Source organism: Pristiophorus japonicus, chromosome 5, assembly GCF_044704955.1.
Source record: "Pristiophorus japonicus isolate sPriJap1 chromosome 5, sPriJap1.hap1, whole genome shotgun sequence".
NCBI lineage: Eukaryota > Metazoa > Chordata > Chondrichthyes > Pristiophoridae > Pristiophorus > Pristiophorus japonicus.
This window is the reverse complement of record NC_091981.1, coordinates 296,669,805-296,695,095: the sequence shown is the minus strand read 5'-3', so window position 1 is coordinate 296,695,095 and position 25,291 is coordinate 296,669,805. Positions and strand designations below refer to the sequence as shown.

Genomic DNA, 25,291 nt, shown 5'->3' with positions numbered 1-25,291 from the left:
TTGCAAGAATCCTCCTCAACCATCTTCTCCCTGTGGCTGAGGAGCTCCTCCCAGAGACACAGTGCGGATTCAGTCCACTACGGGGTACAACGGACATGATCTTCACCGCACAACTGCAAGAGAAATGCACCAACCCACATGGCCTTCTTTGACCTTACAAAGGCCTTTGACACTGTCAACTGTGAGGGACTATGGAGCGTCCTCCTCCATTCCCGCTGCCCCCAAATGTTTGTCACCATCCTCCGCCTGCTCTATGACGACATGCAGGCCGTGATCCCGACCAACGGATCCACCACAGGCCCAATCCACTCAGTTGACCCCGCTCCATGACCAGATCAGACCAGGCCCCGCTCCATGACCAGACCAGACCAGGCCCCGCTCCATGACCAGACCAGACCAGGCCCAGCTCCATGACCAGGCCCCGCTCCATGACCAGACCAGACCAGGCCCCGCTCCATGACCAGACCAGACCGGGCCCCGCTCCATGACCAGACCAGACTGGGCCCCGCTCCATGACCAGATCAGACTGGGCTCTGCTCCATGACCAGACCAGACTGGGCTCCGCTCCATGACCAGACCTGACTGGGCTCCGCTCCATGACCAGACCAGACCCCGCTCCATGACTAGACCAGACTGGGCCCTGCTCCATGACCAGACCAGACCGGGCTCCGCTCCATGACCAGACCTGACTGGGCTCCGCTCCATGACCAGACCAGACCAGACCCCGCTCCACGAGCAGACCACACCGGGCCTTGCTCCATGACCAGACCAGACCGGGCCCCGCTCCACGACCAGACTAGACCGGGCCCCGCTCCATGACCAGACCTGACTGGGCCCTGCTCCATGACCAGACCAGACTGGGCCCCGCTCCATGACCAGACCTGACTGGGCCATGTTCCATGACTAGACCAGACCGGGCCCCGCTCCATGACCAGACCAGACTGGGCCCTGCTCCATGACCAGACCAGACTGGGCCCTGCTCCATGACCAGACCAGACTGGGCCCTGCTCCACGACCAGACCAGACTGGGCCCTGCTCCACGACCAGACCAGACTGGGCCCTGCTCCATGACCAGACCAGACCGGGCCCTGCTCCATGACCAGACCCTGCTCCATGACCAGACCAGACTGGGCCCTGCTCCATGACCAGACCTGACTGGGCCCTGCTCCATGACCAGACCTGTCTGGGCCCTGCTCCACGACCAGACCTGACTGGGCCCTGCTCCACGACCAGACCAGACTGGGCCCTGCTCCATGACCAGACCAGACTGGGCCCTGCTCCATAACCAGACCAGACTGGGCCCTGCTCCATGACCAGACCAGACTGGGCCCTGCTCCATGACCAGACCAGACTGGGCCCTGCTCCATGACCAGACCAGACTGGGCCCTGCTCCATGACCAGACCAGACCGGGCCCTGTTCCACGACCAGACCAGACCGGGCCCTGCTCCATGACCAGACCAGACCGGGCCCTGCTCCATGACCAGACCTGACTGGGCCCTGCTCCATGACCAGACCAGACTGGGCCCTGCTCCACGACCAGACCAGACTGGGCCCTGCTCCACGACCAGACCTGACTGGGCCATGTTCCACGACCAGACCAGACTGGGCCCTGCTCCACGACCAGACCAGACTGGGCCCTGCTCCACGACCAGACCAGACTGGGCCCTGCTCCACGACCAGACCAGACTGGGCCCTGCTCCACGACCAGACCAGACTGGGCCCTGCTCCACGACCAGACCAGACTGGGCCCTGCTCCATGACCAGACCAGACTGGGCCCTGCTCCATGACCAGACCAGACTGGGCCCTGTTCGATGACCAGACCAGACTGGGTCCTGTTCCATGACCAGACTCGCTCTGCTCCCAACAGCCGAAGGCAGTGCTGGCCGAGAGAGATCAGTGTATGCCCAGTTACTGAACTTTAGCTGCTAATCGTTGGGTTAAAGACCGTGGAGGATATACAGCATCCTGAACCCCTGCTCCTGGGCACCAGGGAGATACTGGGAGGATTTACAGCAGAGGTCAATGTTGTGTATCTGTAAAGCATGCACTCCCTTGTTCCGCCACCAGGGAGCGCATCCCCTGAAGTCCCAAGGGATCCCAGCATCCCTTGGGAGCACTGTATATAAGCCGGCTCCTAAGGCCTGTTCCAGACTCTGGAATGTCTTACTAAAGACTGTGGTCACTGTTACTTTAACCTCCCTGTGTGCAGTCTCATCTGTGTTAGTAACACAATAACTGCCAATGAGTATACGAATCCAATGCAAACATAGAAACATAGAAAATAGGTGCAGGAGTAGGCCATTCGGCCCTTCGAGCCTGCACCGCCATTCAATAAGATCATGGCTGATCAGTCCCTCAGTACCCCTTTCCTGCTTTCTCTCCATACCACTTGATCCCCTTAACCGTAAGGGCCACATCTAACTCCCTCTTGAATATATCCAGTGAACTGGCATCAACAACTCTCTGCGGCAGGGAATTCCACAGGTGAACAACTCTCTGAGTGAAGAAGTTTCTCCTCATCTCAGTCCTAAATGGCCTACCCCTTATCCTAAGACTATGTCCCCTGGTTCTGGACTTCCCCAACATCGGGAACATTCTTTCCGCTTCTAACCTGTCCAGTCCCGTCACAATCTTACATGTTTCTACAAGGTCCCCTCTCATCCTTCTAAACTCCAGTGAATAAAGGCCCAGTTGATCCAGTCTCTCCTCATATGACAGCCCAGCCATCCCTGGAATCAGTCTGGTGAACCTTCGCTGCACTCCCTCAATAGCAAGAGCGTCCTTCCTCAGATTAGGAGACCAAAACTGAACACAATATTCCAGGTGAGGCCTCACCAAGGCCCTGTACAACTGCAGTAAGACCTCCCTGCTCCTATACTCAAATCCCCTAGCTATGAAGGTCAACACACCATTTGCTTTCTTCACCGCCTGCTGTACCTGCATGCCCACTTTCAGTGACTGATGTACCATGACATCCAGATCTCGCTGCACCTCCCCTTTTCATAATCTGTCACCATTCAGATAATATTCTGCCTTCGTGCTTTTAACCGCAAAATGGATAACCTCACCTTTATCCACATTATACTGCATCTGCCATGCATTTGCCCACTCACCTAACCTGTCCAAGTCACCCTGCAGCCTCATAGCATCCTCCTCACAGCTCACACCGCCACCCAGCTTAGTGTCATCTGCAAACTTGGAGATATTACCCTCAATTCCTTCATCCAAATTGTTAATGTATATTGTGAAGAGCTGGGGTCCCAGCACTGAGCCCTGCGGCACTCCATTAGTCACTGCCTGCCATTCTGAAAAGGACCCGTTTATCCCGACTCTCTGCTTCCTGTCTGCCAACCAGTTCTCTATCCACGTCAGTACATTATCCCCAATACCATGTGCTTTGATTTTGCACACCACTCTCTTGTGTGGGACCTTGTCAAAAGCCTTCTGAAAGTCCAAATACACCACATCCACTGGTTCTCCCTTGTCCACTCTGCTAATTACATCCTCAAAAAATTCCAGAAGATTGGTCAAGCATGATTTCCCTTTCATAAATCCATGCTGACTTGGTCCGATCCTGTCACTGCTTTCCAAATGCGCTGCTATTTCATCCTTAATAATTGATTCCAACATTTTCCCCACTACTGATGTCAGGCTAACCGGTCTATAATTCCCCGTTTTCTCTCTCCCTCCTTTTTTAAAAAGTGGTGTTACATTAGCTACCCTCCAGTCCATAGGAACTGATCCAGAGTTGATAGACTGTTGGAAAATGATCACCAATGCATCCACTATTTCTAGGGCCACTTCCTTGAGTACTCTGGGATGCAGACTATCAGACCCCGGGGATTTATCGGCCTTCAATCCCATCAATTTTCCTAACACAATTTCCCGCCTAATAAGGATATCCTTCAGTTCCTCCTTCTCACTAGATCCACTGTCCTCTAGTACATTTGGAAGGTTATTTGCATCTTCCTTCGTGAAGACAGAACCGAAATATCGGTTCAATTGGTCCGCCATTTCTTTGTCCCCCATTATAAATTCACCTGAATCCGACTGCAAGGGACCTACATTTGTCTTCACTAATCTTTTTCTCTTCACATATTTATAGAAGCTTTTGCAGTCAGTTTTTATATTTCCTGCAAGCTTCCTCTCGTACTCTATTTTCCCCCTCTTAATTAAACCCTTATTCCTCCTCTAATTCTAATTCTAATTTTCTAAATTTCTCCCAGTCCTCAGGTTTGTTGTTTTTTCTGGCCAATTTATATGCCTCTTCCTTGGCTTTAACACTATCCTTAATTTCCCTTGTTAGCCATGGCTGAGCCACCTTCCCAGTTTTATTTTTAATCCAGACAGGGATGTACAATTGCTGAAGTTCATCCATATGATCTTTAAATGTTTGCCATTGCTTATCCACCGTCAACCCTTTGAGTATCGTTGCCAGTCTATTCTAGCCAATTCACGCCTCATACCGTCGAAGTTACCTTTCCTTAAGTTCAGGACGCGAGTTTCCGAATTAACTGTGTCACTCTCCAACTTAATAAGGAATTCTACCATATTATGGTCACTCTTCCCCAAGGGGCCTCGCACAACAAGATTTCTCATTACATATCACCCAGTCTAGGATGGCCAGCTCCCTAGTTGGTTCCTCGACATATTGGTCGAGAAAACCATCCCGAATACACTCCAGAAAATCCTCCTCCACCACATTGCTACCAGTTTGGTTAGCCCAATCAATATGTATATTAAAGTCACCCATGATAACTGCTGTACCTTTATTGCACACATCCCTAATTTCTTGTGTGATGCTGTCCCCAACCTCACTACTACTGTTTGGTGGTCTATACACAATTCCCACTAACGTTTTCTGCCCTTTGGTATTCCGCAGCTCCACCCATACCGATTCCACATCATCCAGGCTAATGTCCCTCCTTACAATTGCATTAATTTCCTCTTTAACCAGCAATGCCACCCCGCCTCCTTTTCCTTTCTGTCTAGCCTTCCTAAATGTTGAATACCCCTGGATGTTGAGTTCCCAGCCTTGGTCACCCTGGAGCCATGTCTCCGTAATCCCAATTACATCATATCCGTTAACTGCTATCTGTGCAGTTAATTCGTCCACCTTATTCCGAATACTCTTCGCATTGAGGCACAGAGCCTTCAGGCTTGTCTTTTTAACACACTTTGCCCCTTTAGAATTTTGCTGTAATGTGACCCTTTTTGTTTTTTGCCTTGGGTTTCTCTGCCCTCTATTTTTACTTTTCTTCTTTTACATATTTTGCTTCTGACTACCCATTTTATTTCCCTCTGACTCCCTGCATAAGTTCCCATCCCCCTGCCATATTAATTTAACTCCTCCCCAACAGCACTAGCAAAGATGCAGCAAACTGTGGGCTTCCTGGAGAAGTTCTCAGCAGGTAAGGACTGGGAAGCCTATGTCGAATGGCTAGACCAGTACTTTGTAGTCAACGAGCTGGACGGAGAAGGAAGCACTGCAAAAAGGAGAGTGGTCCTCCTCACGGTCTGCGAGGCACCGACCTACATCCTCATGAAGAATCTTCTGGCTCCGGTGAAACCCACAGATAAGTTGTATGAGGAGCTGTGTACACTGGTTCGGGAGCATCTTAACCCGAGGGAGAGCGTGCTGATGGCGAGGTATCGGTTCTACACATGCCAGCGATCTGAAGGTCAGGAAGTGGTGAGCTACGTCGCCGAGCTAAGGCGACTTGCAGGACAATGTGAGTTTGATGGCTACCTGGAGCAGATGCTCAGAGACTTTCTTGTACTGGGCATTGGCTACGAGACCATCCTACGAAAACTTTAACTGTAGAGACACCGACCCTAAGTAAGGCCATTGCGATAGCGCAGGCATTTATGTCCACCAGTGATAACACCAAACAAATCTCTCAGCACACATAAATTAACTGGAACTGTGTTTGCCAGCAGAAATATACAGGGCTGAAACCATGAGTGTGCAACTGCCAGCAGGCCTCAGGTGACCCAGATGACTCAGAGTCCGCAACAAAGGATGAATGCAAGGCAATTCACACCTTGTTGGCATTGTGGAGGCTTCCATTCAGTCTATTCATGCCGCTTCAAAGGGTATGTTTGCAAGAGCTGTGGAACAATGGGGCACCTTCAACGAGCTTGCAGACAAGCTGCAAGCTCTGCAAAACCTGCTAACCACCACGTGGCAGAGGAAGATCGGTCCATGGTGGATCAAAGCAATTTCGAGCCTCAGTGAGAGGAGGCAGATGCTGAAGTACATGGGGTGCACACATTTTCGACGAAATGTCCACCTATAATGCTAAATGCTAAATGTAAAATTGAATGGCTTACCCGTAGCCATGGAACTGGACACTGGCGCTAGCCAATCCATCATGAGTAAAAAGATGTTTGAGAGACTGTGGTGCAACAAGGCACTCAGACCAGCCCTGAGCCCCATCCACACGAGACTGAGAATGTACACCAAAGAGCTCATCACTGTCCTGGGCAACGTCATGGTCAAGGTCACCTATGAGGGCACGGTGCATGAACTGCCACTCTTGATTGTCCCGTGCGATGGCCCCACACTGCTTGGAAGGAGCTGGCTGGGCAAAATCTGCTGGAACTGGGATGACATCCGAGCGCTATTACATGTCGATGAGGCCTTATGTACCCAGGTTCTTAACAAATTCCCTTCCCTTTTTGAGCCAGGTATTGGAAACTTTTCCAGGGCGAAGGTGCGGATCCACTTGGTCCCAGAGGCATGACCCATTCACCACAAGGCGCAAGCGGTACCTCATATGATGAGGGAGAGAGTGGAAATTGAGCTGGACAGGCTGCAACGCGAGGGCATCATCTCCCCAGTGGAATTCAGTGAGTGGGCCAGCCCGATTGTTCCAGTACTCAAAAGTGATGGCACGGTCAGGATTTGCAGCGATTATAAAGTAACTATTAATCGTTTCTCACTACAGGACCAATACCCGCTATCTAAGTTAGACGACCTATTTGCGATGCTGGCAGGAGGCAAGATGTTCACCAAGCTCGACCTGACTTTGGTCTACATGACGCAGGAGCTGGAGGAGTCTTCGAAGGGCCTCACCTGCATCAACACGCACAAGGGACTGTTCATCTACAACAGATGCCCGTTTGGAATTCGGTCGGCTGCAGCGAGCTTTCAGAGAAACAGGGAGAGCCTACTCAAGTCACACACGGTGGTTTTTCAGGACGACATATTGTTCACGGGTTAGGACACCGTCGAGCACCGACAAAACCTGGAGGAGGTCCTCCAGCAACTGGATTGCGTAGGGCTGCGGCTGAAGAGGTCGAAATGCGTCTTCATGGCAACAGAAGTGGAGTTTTTGGGGAGAAAGATGGCGGCGGACGACATTCGGCCCACAGACACCAAGACAGAGGCTATCAGGAATGCGCCCAGGGCCACAGAACGTCACGGAGCTGCGGTCGTTCCTGGGACTCAACTATTTTGGTAACTTCCTGCTGGGGTTAAGCACCCTCTTAGAGCCCCTACATGTGTTATTGCGTAAAGGTGAGAACTGGGTATGGGGAAAAAAACCAAGTAATTGCTTTTGCGAAAGCCAGAAACATTTTATGTTCCAACAAGCTGCTTGTATTGTATAACCGGTGTAAAAGACTTGTGCTAACATGTGATGCATCGTCGTACGGAGTCGGGTGTGTATTACAACAAGCTAACGGTGCAGGGAAGCTGCAACCTGTCGCCTATGCCTCCAGGAGCTTGTCTAAGGCCGAGAGGGCCTACAGCATGATTGAGAAAGAGGCATTAGCGTGTGTGTTTGGGGTAAAGAAAACGCATCAGTTCCTGTTTGGCCTCAAATTTGAGCTGGAAACCGATCACAAGCCCCTCATATATCACTGTTCGCTGAAATCAAGGGGATAAATACTAATGCCTCAGCCCGCATACAAAGGTGGGCACTCACGTTATCAGCGTATAACTATACCATCCGCCACTGGCCAGGCACCGAGAACTGTGCGGATCCTCTCAGTTGGCTACCATTGCCCACCACGGGGGTGGAAATGGCACAGCCTGCAAACTTGTTGATGGTGGCGCAGCCCGCAGACTTGTTGATGGTCATGGAAGCATTTGAAAATGATAAATCACCTGTCACGGCCCGCCAGATTAGGACTTGGACCAGCCAAGATCCTCTGCTGTCCCGAGTCAAAAACTGTGTACTGCATGGGAGCTGGGCCAGCATCCCATAATCAAGCCATTCCAGCGGCGAAAAGACGAGCTGTCCATTCAGGCAGACTGTCTGTTGTCGGGTAACCGCGTAGTGCTACCCAAAAAGGGCAGGGAGACGTACATCTCCGATATCCACAGCACACACCTGGGTATAGTAATGATGAAAGCGATAGCCAGATCCCACGTGTTGTGGCCCGGTATCGACTCTGACTTAGAGTCCTGTGTACGGCAATGCAGCGTATGTGGTCAGTTAAGCAACGTGCCCAGAGAGACACCACTAAGTTTGTGGTCCTGGCCCTCCAGACCATGGTCGAGGATCCATGTCGACTATGCGGGCCCGTTTCTCAGTAAAATGTTCCTGGTGGTGGTGGATGCTTTTTCAAAATGGATTGAATGTGAAATAATGTTGGGAAGCACCGTCACCGCCACCATTGAAAGCCTGAGGGCCATGTTTGCCACCCACGGCCTGCCTGACATACTGGTCAGTGACAACGGGCCATGTTTCACCAGTGCCGAATTTAAAGAATTCATGACCCGCAATGGGATCAAACATGTCACCTCGGCCCCGTTTAAACCAGCCTCCAATGGGCAGGCAGAGCGGGCAGTACAAACAATCAAACAGAGCCTTAAACGAGTCACAGAAGGCTCACTCCAAACCCGCCTGTCCCAAGTACTGCTCAGCTACCGCACGAGACCCCACTCGCTCACAGGGGTGCCCCCAGCTGAGCTACTCATGAAAAGGACACTTAAAACCAGACTCTCATTGGTTCACCTCAACCTGTATGATCGGGTAGAGAACAGGCGGCAGCAACAAAATGTAAACGATGGTCGCGCCACTGTGTCACGGGAAATTGATCTGAATGACCCTGTGTATGTGCTAAACTATGGACATGGTCCCAAGTGGATCGCGGGCACGGTGATAGCTAAAGAAGGGAGTAGGGTGTTTGTAGTCAAACTAGACAATGGACAAATTTGCAGAAAGCACCTGGACCAAACGAGGCTGCGGTTCACAGACCGCCCTGAACAACCCACAGCAGACACCACCTTTTTCGAGCCCACAACACACACCCAAAGGATCAATGACACCACCCCGGACCAGGAAATCGAACCCATCACGCCCAACAGCCCAGCAAGGCCAGGCTCACCCAGCAGCCCTGCAGGGCTAACAACACGCCAGCCCAGCGAGGGCACAGCCAACACACCAGAACAGACACAAGAACATATGAATTGGGAACAGGAGAAGGCCATCTAGCCCCTCGAGCCTGCTCCGCCATTCAACAAGATCATGGCTGATCTGGCCGTGGACTCAGCTCCACTTACCCGCCCGCTCCACATAACCTTTAATTCCCTTATTGGCTAAAAATCTATCTATCTGTGACTTGAATACATTCAATGAGCTAGCCTCAACTGCTTCCCTGGGCAGAGAATTCCACAGATTCACAACCCTCTGGGAGAAGAAATTCCTTCTCAACTCGGTTTTAAATTGGCTCCCCTGTATTTTGAGGCTGTGCCCCCTAGTTCTAGTCTCCCCGACCAGTGGAAACAACCTCTCTGCCTCTATCTTGTCTATCCCTTTCATTATTTTAAATGTTTCTATAAGATCACCCCTCATCCTTCTGAACTCCAACGAGTAAAGACCCAGTCTACTCAATCTATCATCATAAGGTAACCCCCTCATCTCCAGAATCAGCCTAGTGAATCGTCTCTGTACCCCCTCCAAAGCTAGTACATTCTTCCTTAAGTAAGGTGACCAAAACTGCACGCAGTACTCCAGGTGCGGCCTCACCAATACCCTGTACAGTTGCAGCTGGACCTCCCTGCTTTTGTACTCCATCCCTCTCGCAATGAAGGCCAACATTCCATTCGCCTTCCTGATTACCTGCTGCACCTGCAAACTAACTTTTTGGGATTCATGCACAAGGACCCCCAGGTCCCTCTGCACCGCAGCATGATGTAATTTCTCCCCATTCAAATAATATTCCCTTTTACTGTTTTTTTTCCCAAGGTGGATGACCTCACATTTTCCGACATTGTATTCCATCTTCCAAACCTTAGCCCATTCGCTTAACCTATCCAAATCTCTTTGCAGCCTCTCTGTGTCCTCTACACAACCCGCTTTCCCACTAATCTTTGTGTCATCTGCAAATTTTGTTACACTACACTCTGTCCCCTCTTCCAGGTCATCTATGTATATTGTAAACAGTTGTGGTCCCAGCACCGATCCATGTGGCACACCACTAACCACCGATTTCCAACCCAAAAAGGACCCATTTATCCCGACTCTCTGCTTTCTGTTCGCCAGCCAATTCTCTATCCATGCTAATATATTTCCTCTGACTCCGCGTACCTTTATCTTCTGCAGTAACCTTTTGTGTGGCACCTTATCGAATGCCTTTTGGAAATCTAAATACACCACATCCATCGGTACACCTCTATCCACCATGCTCGTTATATCCTCAAAAAATTCCAGTAAATTAGTTAAACATGATTTCCCCTTCATGAATCCATGTTGCGTCTGCTTGATTGCACTATTCCTATTTAGATGTCCTGCTATTTCTTCCTTAATGATAGTTTCAAGCATTTTCCCCACTACAGATGTTAAACTAACCGGCCTATAGTTACCTGAATTTTGTCGGCCCCCTTTTTTAAACAGAGGCGTTACATTAGCTGCTTTCCAATCCGCTGGTACCTCCCCAGAGGTACATTTGTACCGAGACAGTCCACCAGGGAAAGAAAGGCTCCCAACTGCCTCACCTTATAAATAGTTTTCACTTTGACTTTGGTGGGGGGGGGAGTGATGTTGTGTATCTGTAAAGCATGCACTCCCATGTTCTGCCACCAGGGAGCACATCCCCTGAAGTCCCAAGGGATCCCAGGGAGCACTGTATATAAGCCGGCCCCTAAGGCCTGTTCCTCACTCTGGAGTGTCTTAGTAAAAACTGAGGTCACTGTTACTTTAACCTCCCTGTGTGCAGCCTCATCTGTGTTAGGAACACAATAGTCAGGATCAGACTTCGCTGTGAAACCCTCCCCAGTTGATTATCCGGTTTACACCGGGATAAACACCCAACCCTGGGAATCGTCTGCGAAACTGTAAAATTCATTTTGTCCCCCCCCCACCACGCAGAGAACCTCCATGGTGAAGCGGAGGGAAACCCAGTAATTGGAGAATGTTCGAGGGCCTACGATGGGGCGTTTACCTTTGTACAGGTGTGTCAGTCGGGAGCAGCAGCAGACTTAGGACCCCTAGCTTCCAAGTTCTCCAGCACTGGGGGGATTCCTCGGCCCATGTCTGGCTCTGTTGTAGACTTATGGATAGAGATTGATTGGTGGGATTAGTTAACTCCTTTATCGTTGTATTGTGTGACTATCAGGATGGGAGAAAGCAAACTCGATGGACATTATTTTCACCGAGTATTTCCTGTGGTGGTCCGCTCGATCCTCCCAGTGCCCTGTGTCTATGTGGGCCTGTGAGATTCTCCCAGTGCCCTGTGTGTGGAGCGCGCTCAATCCCCCCAGTACCGTGTGTGTATGTGGGGCCACGAGATTCTCCCACTGCCCTGTGTGTGGGCCCGTGAGATTCTCCCAGTGCCCTGTGTGTGTGGGCCCGTGAGATTCTCCCAGTGCCCTGTGTGTGTGGGCCCGTGAGATTCTCCCAGTGCCCTGTGTGTGTGGGCCCGTGAGATCCTCCCAGTGCCGTGTGTGTGGGCCCATGAGATCCTCCCAGTGACCTGTGTGTGTGTGGGGCCACGAGATTCTCCCAGTGACCTGTGTGTGGGCCCGTGAGATCCTCCCAGTGACCTGTGTGTGTGTGGGCCCGTGAGATTCTCCCAGTGCCCTGTGTGTGTGTGGGGCCACGAGATTCTCCCAGTGACCTGTGTGTGTGGGGCCCGCTCGATCCTCCCAGTGCCTGTGTGTGTGTGGGCCCGTGAGATTCCCCCCAGTGCCTGTGTGTGTGTGTGTGTGTGTGTGTGGGCCCGTGAGATCCCCCCAGTCCCTGTGTGTGTGTGTGTGGGGCCACGAGATTCTCCCAGTGCTGTGTGTGTGTAGGCCCGTGAGATCCTCCCAGTCCCTGTGTGTGGGCCCGTGAGATCCTCCCAGTCCCTGTGTGTGGGCCCGTGAGATCCCCCCAGTCCCTGTGTGTGGGCCCGTGAGATCCCCCCAGTCCCTGTGTGTGGGCCCGTGAGATCCTCCCAGTCCCTGTGTGTGGGCCCGTGAGATCCTCCCAGTCCCTGTGTGTGGGCCCGTGAGATCCTCCCAGTCCCTGTGTGTGGGCTCGTGAGATCCTCCCAGTCCCTGTGTGTGGGCCCGTGAGATCCTCCCAGTCCCTGTGTGTGGGCCCGTGAGATCCCCCCAGGCCCTGTGCGAGTGTGGGCCCGTGAGATCCTCCCAGTCCCTGTGTGTGGGCTCGTGAGATCCTCCCAGTCCCTGTGTGTGGGCTCGTGAGATCCTCCCAGTCCCTGTGTGTGGGCCCGTGAGATCCTCCCAGTCCCTGTGTGTGGGCCCGTGAGATCCCCCCAGGCCCTGTGCGAGTGTGGGCCCGTGAGATCCTCCCAGTCCCTGTGTGTGTGGGCCTGCAGCAGCCGAGGGGTGAAAATCAGGGAAGGAGAATATTTGGATTATGAAAGTAGAGTCTCCCAGCAAAGCGAAAACTTGCATCGCTGGGACTTGCCGACATCCGTTACCAACGTTACAGGGACAGGCGGCAGAGACTAGGATGGTATCTCTTCCCGTTTAGAAGATGAAGAACTTGCGGCGTGCGAGATGTTTGAAGGACTGGGTAGTGTAGACACAGAGAAACTATTTCCTCTGGAGGGAGAGTGCAGAACAAGGTGGAATAACCTTAAAGTTAGAGCCAGGCCGTTCAGGGGTGACGTCATACAAAGGGGAGCAGTAACGTAGAGTTCTCCCACAACAGCTGTGGCTGCTGGGGGGGTCAACTGATAATTTTAGGACTGAGATTGAGAGATAGTTGCTGGGTGAGGGTATGCAAGGATAGGGAGCCAAGCCAGGCGGATGGAGTGAAGGTACAGCTCAGCCATGATCTGAGTGAGTAGTGGGACAGGGCCAAGGGGCTGAACGGCCTCCTCCTGCTCCTCACTGTGTCAGTGTAGCTCAGGCAGGCGAAACCGCAATGATCCGAAACACACCGTGTGACACACAAACCTGATTTATAAAAACACAAAAAAACAGCAATCTTTGGTTCAATAAATTCTCACGATTGCCATCTCGCTAACGAGGCGTAGCGCATAAAACAACGGAGCAGAGCAAGCAGCAGCCACTGCTGAAGCAAGAATTCGCAACCCTTGTTCGGCACAACGCGCAGAATTGGCAAGTAAATGGCACAACCAGTAAGGCGGCAGAATAGTGCAAGGTTATCGTGTCTGACCCCCGACCCCCTGCGAGAAGCTGTCGCTCAGCACGATCACATGCTCCCCCCACCACCCCCAATAGATTGGCGGAACGGAGAGAGCGAGCGAGCGAGCGAGAGTGCTCCCTCTCTAACTGGGCCTGTAAACAAAAAATGATCAGAGTTTTACTCAACTCCAGAAATCAAAGACTCCCAAACCGGGAGAGTTAAGCCTGGTCCTTTGCTGCTTTCAATGATTGTCAGTTAAGTCTGGCTTCGCCTCAGCTCGCGGTTATACGGTTACGATAACTGAGACCCAGCACTCCGTGTACATTCAATAGTTCCTGATCAACGTATAAACCAGAGTTTGAAACAACGTGAACTGTGCCCCACCCCCACCCCCACCCATTTACACTTATGACTGCATGCCCTTTGACCAGTAACATTTTTAGCCGCGAACCTTTCCACAGATTTAATTCAGGAAAGAGAAGCGAGAGAAGAGAATGCTTCCCGTTTCAGCAGCAAGTGCTCTGGGGGATCGGGTACAGCAAGGCAGGATGCAGAGTGACTTCTCCCTCAGGGTGCCCCGGCAGTGGGAGACTTGTCCATACATCTCCAGGACAGCGATGGCCATAGTCTGGGAATGTGGACAACCTGGGCTGGCTCTGCAGCCAGACAGGTAGCTGGACAAAAGCTCAGGTCCCCGATATCCACGTCACTGATTCTCAAACGCCTCCTTCTCTGGATTCTCCCAGAATTCCCTCTTCAACACGGGGGGCTTGGATCTGCGGAGAGAAGGACATTAAAATCAGGGAATGAATGGAATCGAAGCTCCTTACACAATGCTACATGCTCAGAGTCATTCCTGAAATTGGACAATCCCAGAAAGTGTCAGACGTGGCTCAGTGGGCAGTACTGAGGGAGCGCTGCACTGTCGGAGGGGCAGTACTGAGGGAGCGCCGCACTGTCGGAGGGGCAGTACTGAGGGAGCGCCGCACTGTCGGAGGGGCAGTACTGAGGGAGCGCCGCACTGTCGGAGGGGCAGTACTGAGGGAGCGCCGCACTGTCGGAGGGGCAGTACTGAGGGAGCGCCGCACTGTCGGAGGGGCAGTACTGAGGGAGCGCCGCACTGTCGGAGGGGCAGTACTGAGGGAGCGCCGCACTGTCGGAGGGGCAGTACTGAGGGAGCGCCGCACTGTCGGAGGGGCAGTACTGAGGGAGCGCCGCACTGTCGGAGGGGCAGTACTGAGGGAGTGCTGCACTGTCGGAGGGGTAAACTTTTAGATGAGACATTAAAAGCAAGACTCCATGTGCTTTCTCAGGTGGACTATTGGAAGAAGAGCAGGGGAGTTCTCCCCGGTGTCCTGGCCAATATTTATCCCTCAATCAACATCACAAAAAAAAACAGATAATCTGGGTCATTATCACATCGCTGTTTGTGGGAGCTTGCTGTGCGCAAATTGGTTGCCACATTTCACACATTACAACAGTGACTATACTTCAAAGTTACTTCACTGGCTGTAAAGCGCTTTGGGACATCCTGAGCATGTGAAAGGTGCTATCGAAATGCAAGTCTGTTATTTACAATTGGCTCTCGATCTTTTGCTGTCTTTCGATGTGGAGATTATGGACCTGCATTGGGAACAGGATTGCAAGCTGTGCCTGGGGAGGGAACGGTAGTGTGCCCCACCCCTCGGGAGGGGGCCTGGGAACTGGGCGGTATTTCTCGGGGTGGCCCAGGAGGCAGTGGTTGGATCCCTGCCCGTTGATACGCTCAGTAAACACCAACCTGTCAGCCCAGTCCTGCGAGGGGCCAAAGTCTGGCTCGTCTTTCTTCTCCTTCCTGAGGAAAACAAAAGATGGAAAAGGTGGATCCCTCAGCGGTCGGTTCTGCCGGGGTCCGGTTTAACCAGCGCGAGACATTGCGGTGGTGAGGACCCAGCGCAGGCTCAAAACCAGACCACCCCCCTCCCCCCGCCCGGCTCCCCACCACCCGCTCTCCGCCCCACCTGGGGGTGTAGATTCCCCCAACACGGGCTGCCCCTCTCCTCCAGAGCGGCTAATCCTCACCCATGAGGCTGGAGCTGCAGGCACTGTCTGGCTATCTAACCGAGGGGGGCATCGCAGAGTCAAACCTGATCCGGTCCTCACCAGATCCTCCTACACAAACACACTATGCAGTAAAGGTTGGAAGAGGACAGATTGCACAGGCTGGGTCTGTTTTCTTTGGAACAGAGGAGGCTGAGGGAAGACCTGATTGAGGTGTACAAAATTATGAGGGGCCTGGATAGAGTGGATAGGACGGACCTGTTTCCCTTGGCAGAGGGGTCAACAACCAGGGGGGGCATAGAGTTAAAGTAATTGGGGGGAGGTTTCGAGGGGATTTGAGAGGAAATGTTTTCACCCAGAGGGTGGTGGGGTCTGGAGGGTTGATGGTGGATAGGCAATGGCAAACATTTAAAGATCACATGGATGAACTTCAACAATTGTACATCGCTGTCTGGAGTACAAATAAAACAGGGAAGGTGGCTCAACCGTGGCTAACGGGAAATTAAGGATAGTGTTAAATCCAAGGAAGAGGCATATAAATTGGCCAGAAAAAGCAGCAAACCTGAGGACTGGGAGAAATTTAGAATTCAGCAGAGGAGGACAAAAGGTTTAATTAGGAGGGGGAGAAATAGAGTATGAGAGGAAGCTTGCCGGGAACATAAAAACTGACTGCAAAAGCTTCTATAGATATGTCAAGAGAAAAAGATTAGTAAAGACAAACGTAGGTCCCTTGCAGTCGGATTCAGGTGAATTTATAATGGGGAACAAAGAAATGGCAGACCAATTGAACAAATACTTTGGTCCTGTCTTCACAAAGGAAGACACAAATAGCCTTCCGGAAGTACTAGGGGACCGAGGGTCTAGTGAGAAGGAGGAACTGAAGGATATCCTTATTAGGCAGGAAAGTGTATTTGGGAAATTGATGGGATTGAAGGCCGATAAATCCCAGAGTACTTAAGGAAGTGGCCCTGGAAATAGTGGATGCATTGGTGATCATTTTCCAACAGTCTATCGACTCTGGATCAGTTCCTATGGACTGGAGGGTAGCTAATGTAACACCACTTTTTAAAAAGGGAGGGAGAGAGAAAGCGAGTAATTATAGACCGGTTAGCCTGACATCAGTAGTGGGGAAAATGTTGTAATCAATTATTAAGGATGAAATAGCAGCACATTTGGAAAGCAGTGACAGGATCGGTCCAAGTCAGCATGGATTTATGAAAGGGAAATCATGCTTGACCAATCTTCTGGAATTTTTTGAGGATGTAACTAGTAGAGTGGACAAGGGAGAACCAGTGGATGTGATGTATTTGGACTTTCAAAAGGCTTTTGACAGAGTCCCACACAAAAGAGATTGCTGTGCAAAATCAAAGCACATGGTATTGGGGGTAATATACTGATGTGGATAGAGAACTGGTTGGCAGACAGGAAGCAGAGAGTCGGGATAAACGGGTCCATTTCAGAATGGCAGGCAGTGACTAGTGGAGTGCTGCAGGGCTCAGTGCTGGGACCCCAGCTATTTACAATATACATTAATGATTTAGACGAAGGAATTGAATGTAATATCTCCAAGTTTGCAGATGACACTAAACTGGGTGGCGGTGTGAGCTGTGAGGAGGATGCTAAGAGGCTGCAGGGGGACTTGGACAGGTTGGGTGAGTGGGAAAATGCATGGCAGATGCGGTATAATGTGGATAAATGTGAGGTTATTCATTTTGGGGGCAAAAACATGAAGACAGAATATTATCTGAATGGTGGCAGATTAGTAAAAGGGGAGGTGTAACGAGACCTGGGTGTCATGGTTCATCAGTCATTGAAAGTTGGCATACAGGTACAGCAGGCGGTAAAAGAAGGCAAATGGTATTTTGCCTTCATAGCTAGGGGATTTGAGTATAGGAGCAGGGAGGTCTTACTGCAGTTGTACGGAGCCTTGGTGAGGCCTCATCTGGAATATTGTGTTCAGTTTTGGTCTCCTAATCAGAGGAAGGACGTTCTTGCTATTGAGGGAGTTCAGCGAAGGTTCACCAGTCTGATTCCAGGGATGGCTGGACTGACATATGAGGAGAGACTGGATCAACTGGGCCTTTATACACTGGATTTTAGAAGGATGAGAGGGGATATCATAGAAACATACAAGATTCTGACGGGACGAGACAGATTAGATGCGGGTAGATTGTTCCCGACGTTGGGGAAGTCCAGAACCATGGGTCACAGTCTAAGGATAAGGGGTAGGCCATTTAAGACTGAGATGAGGAGAAACTTCTTCACTCAGAGAGTTGTTCACCTGTGGAATTCCCTGCCGCAGAGAGTTGTTGATGCCAGTTCATTGGATGTATTCAAGAGCGAGTTAGATGTGGCCCTTACGGCTAAAGGGATCAAGGGGTCTGGAGAGAAAGCAGGAAAGGGGTACTGAGGTGAATGATCAGCCATGATCTTACTGAATGGCGGTGCAGGCTCGAAGGGCCGAATGGCCTACTCCTGCACCTATTTTCTATGTTTCTATGGAACTCACTGACTGAAAGGGTGGTAGAGGCAGAAACCCTCACCACGTTTAAAAAGCACTTGAAGTGCCGTAACCTGCAGGGCTATGGACCAAGATCTGGAAAGTGGGATTAGGCTGGATAGCTCTTGGTCGGCCTGCGTGGACACATAGAAACATAGAAAATAAGTGCAGGAGTAGGCCATTCGGCCCTTCGAGCCTGCACCGCCATTCAATGAGTTCATGGCTGATCATTCACCTCAGTACCCCTTTCCTGCTTTCTCTCCAGACCCCTTGATCCCTTTAGCCGTAAGGGCCACATCTAACTCCCCCTTGAATATATCCAATGAACTGGCATCAACAACTCTCTGCGGTAGAGAATTCCACAGGTTGACAACTCTCTGAGTGAAGAAGTTTCTTCTCATCTCAGCCCTATATGGCTTACCCCTTATCCTTAGACTGTGTCCCCTGGTTCTGGACTTCCCCAACATCGGGAACATTCTTCCTGCATCTAACCTGTCCAGTCTCATCAGAATTTTATATGTTTCTATGAGATCCCCTCTCATCCTTCTAAACTCCAGTGTATAAAGGCCCAGTTGATCCAGTCTCTCCTCATATGTCAGTCCAGCCATCCCTGGAATCAGTCTGGTGAACCTTCGCTGCACTCCCTCAATAGTAAGAACGTCCTTCCTCAGATTAGGAGACCAAAACTGAACACAATATTCCAGGTGAGGCCACACCAAGGCCCTGTACAACTGCAGTAAGACCTCCCTGCTCCTATACTCAAATCCCCTAGCTATGAAGACCATTTGCCTTCTTCACCGCCTGCTGTACCTGCATGCCAACTTTCAATGACTGATGAACCATGACACCCAGGTCTCGCTGCACCTCCCCTTTTCCTAATCTGCCGCCATTCAGATATTCTGCCTTCCTGTTTTTGCCACCAAAGTGGATAACCTCACATTTATCCACATTATACTGCATCTGCCATGCAGCTGCCCACTCACCTAACCTGTCCAAGTCACCCTGCAGCTGAAATGGCCTCCTTCCATGCTGTAAATTTCTATGATTCTAACGGGGTTTGGGGGTCACCGGACAGCGTTTCAAAGTCGGAATGTTTCCCCCTCCCAACCACAGGAACAGCCATCGAGAGGCCGAGAGTTCAAGTCCCTCCATGTCAAGTTGTAACCAGAAGCCAAGGCTTCTTCGGCAGCACCTCCCAAACCCGCCACCGTTACCACCTCGAAGGACAAGGGCAGCAGGCCCAGGGGAACACCACCACCTCCACGTTCCCCTCCAAGTCACACACCATCCCAGAGTTGGAAATATATCGGCCGTTCCTTCATCGTCGCTGGGTCACAATCCCGGAACTCCCTCCCTAACACCACACGGACTGCAGCGGTTTAAGAAGGCGGCTCACCTCCACATTCTCCGGGGCGATTAGGGACAGGCAATAAATCATGGAATGAAGAGTGTAGAGGAGCAGAGAGGCCTTGGTGTCCATGTATACAAATCCTTAAAGGTGGCAAGTTGATAAGTGGTTAAAACAGCAAGTGGATTACTTGTGTTTATAAATAGAGGCATAAAATACGAAAGCAAATAAAATCACGCTGGAACTTTATAAATCATTGGTGTGAACAATTCTGGGCATCAGGAAAGATGTAAAGGCTGAGAAAAGACACAGAGGAGTTTTATCCTGGGATGTGGGGCTTCAGTTATGAGGCAAGGTTGGAAACGTTAGGCCTGTTCTCCTGGGAACAGGGAAGGCTAGGAGGTGACTTAATAGAGGTTTTTAAGATAATGAGAGATTTGATGGAGTAAACAGGGAAAAACTATTGCCTCTGGCGAGTGGGTCAATAACCAGGGGTCAGAGATTCCAAATCATTGTTGAAAGATCTAGAGAGGAGAGGAGGAAAATTGTTTTCACCCGGAGCTGTTGGGATCTGGAAGGCTCTGTCTGAAAAGGTGCTGGGAGCTGATTCCAGAAATCATTTTAAAAGTTGGAGAGTTCCTTGATGAAGAACTTTCCGGGTTACCAACATAGAGCAGAGGGGTGAGGGTAACTAAACACGGCTGCTCTTTCACAGAGCCGGCACAGGCTCGATGGGCCGAATGGCCTCCTCCTGTGCTCTTTCTATAATTCGACCATCCCAAATGCTTTTTTTAGCAGCCTTTTTAACGTGTCCTGCCACCTTCAAAGATTTGTGTACGTACACCCCCGGGTCTATCTGTTCCTGCATCCCCTTTAAAACTAAACCATTGGCAGTGGCAATTTAAAAAAATATTCCAGCCCAGCAAGTTCTTACAGATCCAAATCCTGGGTTAGATGGTGGGGGAGTGGGGATGTGGGCTGGAGGGAGAAGGGTGGGGAATACACGGGGGCGCGAGGGGAGGAACCGAGGCCCGAGAGAGGGGTTACAGCAGGGGACCGAGTGGTGAGGGCATGGGGGGGGGGGGGGTCGAGAGGGTGGAGCAGGGGGGGAGAGCGAGATGGGGGGGGGAAAAGAGAGCGAGATGGGGGGGGGGGGGGGGAAAGAGAGCGAGATGGGGGGGAGAGAGCGAGATGGGAGGGAGAGAGCGAAATGGGGGGGGGGGGGGAGAGCGAGATGGGGGGGGGGAGCGAGATGGGGGGGGGGGGGAGAGCGAGATGGGGGGGGGGGGGAGAGCGAGATGGTGGGGGGGGGGGGGAGAGCGAGATGGGGGGGGGGAGAGCGAGATGGGGGGGGGGGAGAGCGAGATGGGGGGGGGAGAGCGAGATGGGGGGGGGGAGCGAGATGGGGGGGGGGAGAGCGAGATGGGGGGGGAGAGCGAGATGGGGGGGGGGAGAGCGAGATGGGGGGGGGGAGAGCGAGATGGGGGGGGGGGGAGTGCGAGATGGGGGGGGGGGAGAGCGAGATGGGGGGGGGGGAGAGCGAGATGGGGGGGGGGAGTGCGAGATGGGGGGGGGGGGAGTGCGAGATGGGGGGGGGGGAGAGCGAGATGGGGGGGGGGGAGAGCGAGATGGGGGGGGGGGAGAGCGAGATGGGGGGGGGGGGGAGAGCGAGATGGGGGGGGGAGAGCGAGATGGGGGGGGGAGAGCGAGATGGGGGGGGGAGAGCGAGAATGGGGGGGGAGAGCGAGATGGGGGGGGAGAGCGAGATGGGGGGGGAGAGCGAGATGGGGGGGGGGAGAGCGAGATGGGGGGGGAGAGCGAGATGGGGGGGGAGAGCGAGATGGGGGGGGGGGGGGAGAGCGAGATGGGGGGGGGAGAGCGAGATGGGGGGGGAGAGCGAGATGGGGGGGGGGGGAGAGCGGGATGGGGGGGGGGGGAGAGCGGGATGGGGGGGGAGCGAGATGGGGGGGGGGGGGAAGAGTGAGATGGGGGGGGGAGAGCGCGAGATGGGGGGGGGGAGAGCGAGATGGGGGGAGAGCGAGATGGGGGGGGGGGGGGAGAGCGAGATGGGGGGGGGGGGGGAGAGAGCGAGATGGGGGGGGGGGGAGAGCGGGATGGGGGGGGGGGGAGAGCGGGATGGGGGGGGAGCGAGATGGGGGGGGGGGAAGAGAGTGAGATGGGGGGGGGAGAGCGCGAGATGGGGGGGGGGGGAGAGCGAGATGGGGGGGAGAGCGCGAGATGGGGGGGGGGGGAGAGCGAGATGGGGGAGAGCGAGATGGGGGGGGGGAAAGAGAGCGAGATGGGGGGGGGGAAGAGAGCGAGATGGGGGGGGGAAGAGAGCGAGATGGGGGGGGGGAAGAGAGTGAGATGGGGGGGGGGGGGAGAGCGAGGGGGGCGGGGGGGGAGAGCGAGAGGGGGGGGGGAGAGCGAGCTGGGGAGAGTGGTGCAGTTGAGAGGAGGGAGTGCAGTAGGAACTCACTTCAATGTGGGAGGCTGTATTGTCGACTGTGTCCTGTGTTGTGAGGCCAATGCCCAGTGTGATGCAAATTGCAGGAGAGGTTGGGATTCGAGTAGGTCGATGGCACTCCTGCTCTCGCTCCACGCTCTCTTCCTGCTCTGCTGGCTCACGCTGCCGAAGGCACCAGAGGAAAGGAAGGCAGACAGCTCGGAGATCGGCGCTGGCAGAGCGCCTGATGTCTCTTCTTCTGGCAGCACCTGAGGGCAGAGAAGTCGGTGATGGTGAAAGGTGGGTTTATATTTAAATTCTCCCCCTCCCCACCTCCATAAGAACATAAGAATTAGGAGCAGGAGTAGGCCATACAGCACCTCAAGCCTGCTCCACCATTCAATACGATCATGGCTGATCCGATCATGGACTCAGGTCAACTTCCCTGCCCGCTCCCCGTAACCCCTTCTTCCCTTATCTCTGTCTTCAATTTATTCAATGTCCCAGCTTCCACAGCTCTCTGAGGCAGCGAATTCCACAAATTTACAACCCTCAGAGAAGAAATTTCTCCTCATCTCAGTTTTAAATGGGCGGCCCCTTATTCTAAGATCATGCCCCCTAGTTCTAGTCTCCCCCATCAGTGAAAACATCCTCTCTACATCCACCTTGTCAAGCCCCCTCATAATCTTATACGTTTCGATAAGATCACCTCTCATTCTTCTGAATTCCAATGAGTAGAGGCCCAACCTCCTCAACCTTTCCTCATAAGTCAACCCCCTCATCCCCAGAATCAACCGAGTGAATCTTCTCTGAACTGCCTCCAAAGCAAGTATATCCTTTCATAAATATGGAAACCAAAACTGCACGCAGTATTCCAGGTGTGGCCTCACCAATACCTTGTACAGTTATAGCAACACTTCCACCAGGCAGCCATGCTGGAGTGGCAGAAGGCACGGATCAGTAGACGCACAGACACAAGCCTGTTCGGCGGGGCTGGAACCCCGGCTGATTTACCTACTCCTGCTGACAGCTCAGGGAGGCTGGGACACCAACACAGAGCCTGGGCTCACTTGCCACTAAGCAAGAGCTGGTTCTGGTCTAGAGTCACTCACGGAGCAATATCAGCGTCATCTGTGGCTCAGTGACAGCACTCTGACCCCCCCAGTCACAAGGTCGTGGGGTCAAGTCCCTCTCCAGACACTGAAGCACAACATCGAGGCTGACACTCCAGTGCAGTACTGAGGGAGCGCTGCACTGTCGGAGGGGCAGTACTGAGGGAGTGCTGCACTGTCGGAGGGGCAGTACTGAGGGAGTGCTGCACTGTCGGAGGGGCAGTACTGAGGGAGCGTTGCACTGTCGGAGGGGCAGTACTGAGAGAGTGATGCACTGTCGGAGGGTCAGTACTGAGGGAGTGATGCACTGTCGGAGGGGCAGTACTGAGGGAGCGCTGCACTGTCGGAGGGGCAGTACTGAGGGAGCGTTGCACTATCGGAGAGGCAGTACTGAGGGAGCGCTGCACTGTCGGAGGGGCAGTACTGAGAGAATGATGCACTGTCGGGGGGGCAGTACTGAGGGAGCGCTGCACTGTCGGAGGGGCAGTACTGAGAGAGTGATGCACTGTCGGAGGGTCAGTACTGAGGGAGTGATGCACTGTCGGAGGGGCAGAACTGAGGGAGTGATGCACTGTCGGTGGGGCAGTATTGAGGGAGTGATGCACTGTCGGAGGGGCAGTACTGAGTTTTTATGTTCCCTGCAAGCTTCCTCTCGTACTCTATTTTCCCTCTCTTAATTAAACCCTTAGTCCTCCTCTTTTGAATTCTAAATTTCTCCCAGTCCTCAAGTTTGTTGCTTTTTCTGGCCAATTTATATGCCTCTTCCTTGGTTTTAACACTATTCTTAATTTCCCTTATTAGCCACGGTTGAGCCACCTTCCCAGTTTTATTTTTACTCCAGACAGGGATGTACAATTGCTGAAGTTCATCCATGTGATCTTTAAATGTTTGTCATTGCTTATCCACCGTCAACCCTTCTATTCTAGCCAATTCACACCTCATAGCGTCGAAGTTACCTTTCCTTAAGTTCAGGACCCTAGTTTCCAAATTAACTGTGTCACTCTCCATCTTAATAAAGAATTCTACCATATTATGGTCACTCTTCCCCAAGGGGCCTCGCACAACAAGATTGCTAATTAGTCCTTTCTCATTACAGATCACCCAGTCTAGGTTGGCCATCTCTCTAGTTGGTTCCTCGACACATTGGTCTAGAAAACCATCCCTAACACACTCCAGAAAATCCTCCTCCATCGTATTGCTACCAGTTTGGTTAGTCCAATCAATATGTAGATTAACGTCGCCCATGATAACTGCTGTACCTTTATTGCACACATCCCTTATTTCTTGTTTGGTGCTGTCCCCAACCTCACTACTACTGTTTGGTGGTCTATACACAACACCCACTAGCGTTTTCTGCCCTTTGGTATTCCGTAGCTCCACCCATACCGATTCCACATCATCCAGGTTTATGTCCTTTGTTACTATTGCATTAATTTCCTCTTTAACCAGCAACATCACCCCGCCTCCTTTTCCTTTCTGTCTATCCTTCCTAAATGTTGAATACCCCTGGATGTTGAGTTCCCAGCTTTGGTCACCCTGGAGCCATGTCTCCGTAATCCCAATTATATCATGTTCGTTAACTGCTGTCTGCGTCGTTAATTCGTCCACCTTATTCCGAATACTCCTCGCATTGAGGCACAGAGCCTTCAGTGTTGTCTTTTTAACACACTTTGCCCCTTTAGAATTTTGCTGTAATGTGACCCTTTTTGTTTTTTGCCTTGGGTTTCTCTGCCCTCCACTTTTACTTTTCTCCTTTCTATCTTTTGCTTCTGCCTCCATTTTATTTCCCGCTGTCTCCCTGCATAGGTTCTCATCCCCCTGCCATGTTATTTTAACTCCTCCCCAACAGCACTGGCAAACACTCCCCCTAGGACATTGTTACCGGGTCCTGCCCAGGTGCAGGCCATCCGGTTTGTACTGGTCCCACCTCCCCCAGAACCGGTTCCAATGTCCCAGGAATTTGAATCCCTCCCTTCTAGACCACTCCTCAAGCCACGTATTCATCTGAGCTATTCTGCAATTCCTACTCTGACTAGCACGTGTCGGAGGGGCAGTACTGAGGGAGCACGGCACTGTCCAAGGGCCAATTCTCAGGGAGCGCTGCACTGTCGGAGGGGCAGTACTGAGGGAGCACTGCACTGTTGGAGGGGCAGTACTGAGGGAGTGCTGCACTGTCGGAGGGGCAGTACTGAGAGGGAGTGCTGCACTGTCGGAGGGGCAGTACTGAGAGGAGTGCTGCACTGTCGGAGGGGCAGTACATGATGGAGCGCTGCACTGTTGGAGGGGCAGT

General features: G+C 52.4%; 1 long non-coding RNA gene across 1 annotated transcript; it reads right to left on the bottom strand.

The window, feature by feature from the left end:
• Positions 1 to 13,350: 13,350 nt before the first annotated feature.
• Positions 13,351 to 22,303, bottom strand: LOC139264036 (uncharacterized). The gene is made up of 3 exons (XR_011593285.1): positions 21,923 to 22,303; positions 15,336 to 15,389; positions 13,351 to 14,331 (listed from the first exon to the last, which is right to left on the bottom strand). It is a non-coding gene; the product is annotated as an uncharacterized lncRNA (long non-coding RNA).
• Between the last annotated feature and the right edge of the window lie 2,988 nt (positions 22,304 to 25,291).